This window comes from Colobus angolensis, unplaced genomic scaffold (assembly GCF_000951035.1).
Source record: "Colobus angolensis palliatus isolate OR3802 unplaced genomic scaffold, Cang.pa_1.0 Scaffold34, whole genome shotgun sequence".
In the NCBI taxonomy this organism is placed as follows: Eukaryota; Metazoa; Chordata; class Mammalia; order Primates; family Cercopithecidae; genus Colobus; species Colobus angolensis.
The window spans coordinates 3,851,471-3,857,562 of record NW_012116710.1 but is presented as its reverse complement, the minus strand read 5'-3'; the positions used below and the strand labels follow the sequence as shown (position 1 = coordinate 3,857,562).

At 49.5% G+C, this 6,092-nt stretch overlaps 1 protein-coding gene across 3 annotated transcripts in view; it reads left to right on the top strand.

Annotated features, from left to right (window-relative positions):
* Positions 1-1,473: 1,473 nt before the first annotated feature.
* TMEM40 (transmembrane protein 40) overlaps positions 1,474-6,092 on the top strand; it is a 34,216-nt gene continuing 29,597 nt past the window's right edge. For 2 of the 3 annotated variants that reach the window (XM_011952339.1, XM_011952338.1), the window contains exon 1: positions 1,474-1,823. The gene's annotated coding sequence lies outside the window, so the exon portion shown is untranslated. The remainder of the gene's footprint in view (positions 1,824-6,092) is intronic. The other variant, XM_011952340.1, reaches the window with a different exon arrangement.

Below are 6,092 nucleotides of genomic sequence, written 5' to 3'. Positions count from 1 at the left end.
AGGCCAAGGCGGGTGGATCATGAGGTCAGGAGATCGAGACCATCCTGGCAAACACGGTGAAACCCCGTCTCTACTAAAAATACAAAAAAATTAACTGGGCATGGTGGTGGGTGCCTGTAGTCCCAGCTACTCGGGAGGCTGAGGCAGGAGAATGGCTTGAACCCGGGAGGTGGAGCTTGCAGTGAGCCGAGATCGGCTACTGCACTCCAGCCTGGGTGACAGAGCAAGACTCCGTCTCAAAAAAAAAAAAATTAGTGAGCACCTACTATGTGTCAGACATGATCCTAGGTCCTACAGCAAAGCAATACATAAAGAGGAAATAGGCATAACAAGAAAATACACAGTACAGCAGATGGTGAGCAGTGACGCAGGCAGAGGGAAAGCTGGTGCGGGGTTACTACTTTAAGCAGGATGGTCAGAGAAGGCTTCATGGAGAAGGTGACTTTTGAGTGGACAGCTGAAGTGAGGGAGGGGCCAGGTGGCTTTCTAGGGGGAGAGCACTCCAGGCAGAGGGAACAGCCAGGGAAAAGGCCCTGAGGAGGGAGCCTACCCAGGGGAACTGGGACATGTTCCAGTGTTACTGGAGCAGAATGAGGGAGGAAGTCATGGGAACCAAGGCCAGAGAGGGACAGAGGTGTGGGGCAGATCTCACAGGAGCCTGTAAGACCTTGGGTTTTACCCTGAGTGCGATGGGAGTGTGGCAGCTGCTGAGCGGGGAGGGGTGTGAGCTGCCTTGGGTTTGAACAGGACCCCCTGGCTGCCTGACTGATGAGAGTAGTCAGGGGCGAGGGCGGGAGCTGGGAGCCCAGTGATGACGCTGGCTGGATCAAGGTGACAGGTGAGGAGTGGAGAGAAGGGGCTGAATTCAGGCTATACTGAAGGCAGGACCAACAGGATTTTCCAGATGGGTCAGATACAGAGTGTTAGAAAGCAAAGTGTCAAGTATGACTCCAAGATTTGGGGCCTGAGCTTAGGGTATGGATGACCCCTCTTCAGGAAGTCCTCCTGGGGAGCCCACAGCTCGCGGGGTCTTGCCTGTTTCCCTCCAAGGCTGGGGCCCCCCGTGGTAGGACTAGTTTCCTGTCCTGCTGCCACAGTGCTGGATAAGTGAGAGGTGAGAGGCGGAGGCAGGCTGAGCTGGGGCCCTGCCCTCGGCTGTGTGAGGTCTGACACTGCTCCTCTCACCTTTCTAGGGACCTGTGTTTTCCCACTTGCACAAGGCGAGTGGGTGCTCTCCAAAAGTTCCTCTAGCTGTAACCCAGTTTCCTACCTAGGAGCGGGCACTGCCAGCCTCCTGAGTCCCCGGGCCTTCTCTCCTGCTCCCTGACCAACCTCAGCCTCCTGGGAGCATCGGAGTATCTTCCTTCCCCTCTGGGACGCACAGGGCAGGTTGGGACACATGGCTAGGGCCTGAGTCAGCCTCACCAATGTGGGTGGAGGGGGTACCTGAGACACGTCCCCTCCTCCCTTCCCAGAGCTTGGTACAGCCAAGGGTGGCACAGCTGCCCCCATTTCACTGGCTCCTGGAGTCCGAGGGCATGGCTGTGGCCCTGAGGCAGGGCCAGGCATGTAGCTGCCCCACCTGCCCCTCCTGCAGTGCTGTAGGGAAGAGTCAAGTCAGACAGGAAGGCCTGGGGCAGATAGCACCAGCAGGAAGGAATGCCATCCCAGTGAGCGAGTGGGGCCCAGGGGCAGCGTCACGGTAGTCCCGCCCTCCTTGCTGTCACAGGTGCAGCGTGTCTTGTCCTTCCCCTGACCAACCCAGCATCCACACAGTCTACGCAGAGTTCCTCTTGCTGCCCAGACAAGCTAAAGGACCACAGGTAATGGGACATGGGGCTGGGTGAGCAGTGGGGTGGAGGGTCAGCTTTTAAGGAAATTGGGAGAAAGAGTGTCCTCAATAGGCTTGATATTGTGTGGTTCTTTGGTGGACCTGGGTTTGAGTCCCAGCTCTGCATCTTCCTAGCTGGGTGAGAACTTGTCTCTACCTCAGGGGAAGATGACAAATATTCACCTCTCTGGGTTGTGTTGAGGCTCCACCCGGCTATACTTGGCCGTGGTAGGTGACCAGCTCCCAATTCTGTCACCAACTTGCTGCAAGACTTTCAGAAAAACCCTTGACCTCTCTGAGCCCCAGTTTCCCTACTTGTGAAATGAAGGGTCCAACTAGATCTCTGAAGGTCCCTCACACCCTCGCTGTTATGGAACCTAACAGCTTAGTAGGGGAGGGGTGTTCCCGCAAATATCTCAGCCTCTGCACCACCATCAGTGACTGCAGGCAGCTGCCCCTCTCTGTGCCCCTCCTGGAGGAAGCCACCCTGAGCTGCAGCTCAGGTTTGGGAGATTTGGGAGGAAGAAGCCAGCTGTCCCCCTGCTTCCAGCTCAAAGGCACCCCGGGGAGGATATGCCAAACAGAAAGCTGGGCCATGGGGAGGGGGCCCTGCTGCTTGTCAGAGCCTCAGGCGCAGGTGGTGTGGCTCAAGGGGAGGGGCTTGGCAGACCTCAGAGCTCCCCCCACCCATCCCCGTAGGCTGTCATCCTCGTCCTAGAGCTGCCTCTGTTCAAAGCACCCTGGCTCTCACTCTTCAAGCCAACCTAGTTTCCTTTTAAGGGGGATGAGAATGATTATGGTTTTGTGCTTATTATTTTCTTCTGTTTCGTTAAGAAACTGCCCAGAAGAGTTCAGAGCCCTAACTAATGAGTTGGGAGTGTGTGTTAGGGGGAGTGGTGGGGAGTGAACTCAGGCTAGTGTAGCCCTAGAGCACCAGGTTACTTGTGCTGGGAAATCCTCCTTGTGAAAAGGATCAGAGAGCGAGATCTCAAGTGCTGGCTGCATGCCAAGGACCTTGCTGGGCCTGCCCTGCTCCCCGCCTTATTTCACTTTCACAACAACTCTGTGGGTAGTCTTTCCTTTTTCTTTTTCTTTCTTCTTCTTCTTTTTTTTAATAACAGATTTACTGAGATGTAATTCACTACTATAAAATTCACCCTTTAAAAGTGTGTAATTCAGGGCCAGGCGGCGTGGCTCACCTGTGTAATCCCAGTACTTTGGGAGGCTAAGGCAGGCAGATCACTTGAAGTCAGGAGTTGGAGACCAACCTGGCCAACATGGCAAAACCTCATCTCTACTAAAAATACAAAAATTAGCCAGGCATGGTGCGTACCTGTAATTCCAGCTACTAGGGAGGCTGAGGCGTGAGAATCACTTGAACCCAGGAGGCAGAGGTTGCAGTGAGCCAAGATTGCACCACTGTGCTCCAGCCTGGGTGAGAGGGAGACTCTATCTCAAAATAAATAGACAGATAGATAGATAGATAGATAGATAGATAGACAGATAGATAGATAGATAGATAAAAATGAAGTGTACAATTCAGTGTTCTTGTGCATTCACAGAGTTGTGCAGCCAGCGCCGCTATCTAATTTTTTTTTATCATCTCCAAGGTGAACCCTGTACCATTTAGCCGTCACTCCCCACTTCCCCTTCCCTCTGGCAACAACAAACCTACGGAAATCTCTATGGATTTGTGTATTCTGGACATTTCATCTGAATGGAATCATATGGTGTGTGGTCCTTTCCGAGTGGCTTCTTTTGCTTAGCCCAATGTCATCAAGGCTCATCCGCATTGCAGTGAGTGTCCATCCTTCCTTCCTCCCACTGGTTGGATGAGGTTGCATTGTTTGATGATCTCAAACTTTGTGTCTCCATTTACCAGGGGATGGACATTTGGGTTGTTTCCATTTTTGGCTGTTACGTGTAATGCTGCTATAAACATTCATTACAAGTCTTTGTTCGGATATAGGTTTTCAATTCTCTCGCGAATATACTAGGGATTGGAATTGCTGGGTCATGTAGTAAATCTTTTTTAACTTTTGAGGAGCTGCCAAACTGTTTTCCAAAGTGACCTCCATTTTACAATCTGACCAGCAATGTATGAGGGCTCCAGTTTCTTCGCACCATCACCAATACTTGTTACTGTCTGTATGTCTCATCGTAAGCCACCCTAGTGGGTGTAAAGGGGTATCTCATGGTGGTTTTGGTTTGCACTTCCCTAATGACTAATGATGTGGAGCATCCTCTTTTTTTTTTTTTTTTTTTTGAGATGGAGTTTCACTCTTGTTGCCCAGGCTGGAGTGCAATGATACGATCTCAGCTCATTGCAACCTTTGCCTCCCAGGTTCAAGTGATTCTCCTGCCTCAGCCTCCCGAGTAGCTGGGATTACAGGCACCCGCCACCATACCTGGCTAATTTTGTATTTTTAGAAGAGATGGGGTTACTCCGTGTTGGTCAGTCTGGTCTCGAACTCCCGACCTCAGGTGATCTGCCTCCCTCGGCCTCCCAAATTGCTGGGATTACAGGTGTGAGCCACTGTACCCAGCGATATGGAGCATCTTTCTATGTGCTATTGACTATTTCTGCGTCTTGTTTCGAGCAATGTCTATTCGAGTCCCCTGTCCATTTTTAAACTGGATTATTTGTCACTGTCTGTTGAGTTGTAGGCATGCCCATTTTTCCAGCTAAGGATGCTGAAGCTCTGAGAATGGATGTGACATGCTCCAGGTCTCAGAGTCGGTGAGGGGTCGAGGCGGGAACTGAATATCTAGGTCTGTCTGATGTTCGAGAGAACTGACAAGCTCTTGTACTGGATGCCACCTTTCTGTTTCTTATTGTCAGGTGTGTGTGTGTGTATGTGTGTGGTGTGTGTTGTGAGAGAGAGAGAATGAGTGTGTGTGTGTGTGTGTGTGTGTGAGTGAGAGAGAGGGAGAGAGAAAGAGAGAGAGAAAGAGAGGTGGGTAGAAACAGAGAGAAAGATGGGAAAGAGAGAGAAACAGAGACTTCAGGCTGTGGGAGAAGGGCCCGCCTGGCTCTGTCTAGCTGGGCACCCACGTTCATGCCTTGGTGTTTCACTCAACACTACACCAAGTTGGGACGATCAGAGCCAGGGAAAGTCTTTAATGAGTTTTAAGTTTCTTCCTATTAATCTTCAAATGTGTCAGTGGAGCCTCAAAAATGCTTTGTGGAGTGCATACTCCCCTTCTAGTTTTCCTTGTCCCTAAATCTAAAACAAATTATCCGATTAGACCCAAAAACCCCAAACCAGGACTAGCATCCCCTAGTGTCTAGCTAGGCCTGAGGATCTAGAGCAGCACTCATCTAACTTTTTGATTGCACAATCTTCTCAAGAAGAATGCTCTGGGCACCCCCAGCATATACATATGCATAGATATATACATGTATATACAAGTATAGTGGCCATTAGCTGATGTCTCAGGACCAGTGTACGTTCACAGTGAATTTCATCACCAGTGGTAGTGGATGGAAATCCACCTTTCAAATCGTTTCTCATTATTATTTCAGGAACTCAAATACAATTGTATTTGAGTTTGAGTTTGTATTTGTTTCTCGTTATTATTTTGTATTTTGAGTTTGTATTTATTTCTCATTATTTCAGGAACTCAAATACACAGGAAAGAATTGTTTCGTGTGTGAGATTCCTTTCCATTGCTCTTTCCAACGTGGTAATGCGGCTAAACTAAGAGCAAGGACAAGTCTGTCCCACACTTTTCCTGTTGCTTGTTTGTACTTTCATGATTAGGGTTATCTCCATCCGCAGTTTCTGTGCAGACTCTTTGAAGTCACTTGTCAACAATAAGGGGGCTGATTCAGTGAAAGCTATTTCATTTGAGCCTCAAATTAACCCAATTGGGCTCCTGCACACCACAATATATGGCAATAGTCTGAATGTAGAGAAAAGGAAGATGTGGCCACAGTCAACCTGTCTGTCTTGTGGGGCTCCCCACTGGCCTCTGGGAGCCCCACTTAATGGACATGACATGTGGTGTCTGACATATGAGCCAAGGGTACACATCAGGGCTAAACTATATACTATTAACTATTTTTTAGTTAAAAGTTACATAGAAATTGATAAATTAATATTTTCCTCCTATACTTTGCAGAGAATTGCTTGAGAGACTAATAGGTTCTGAGCTAAGAACATCTAAGCCAACCCCTGCCACTCCTCAACTTGCCACCTCACATGGCAGCGTGCTCAGGACAACCCCAAAGCTGTTGTCATTTTTAGAATTTTTTTTT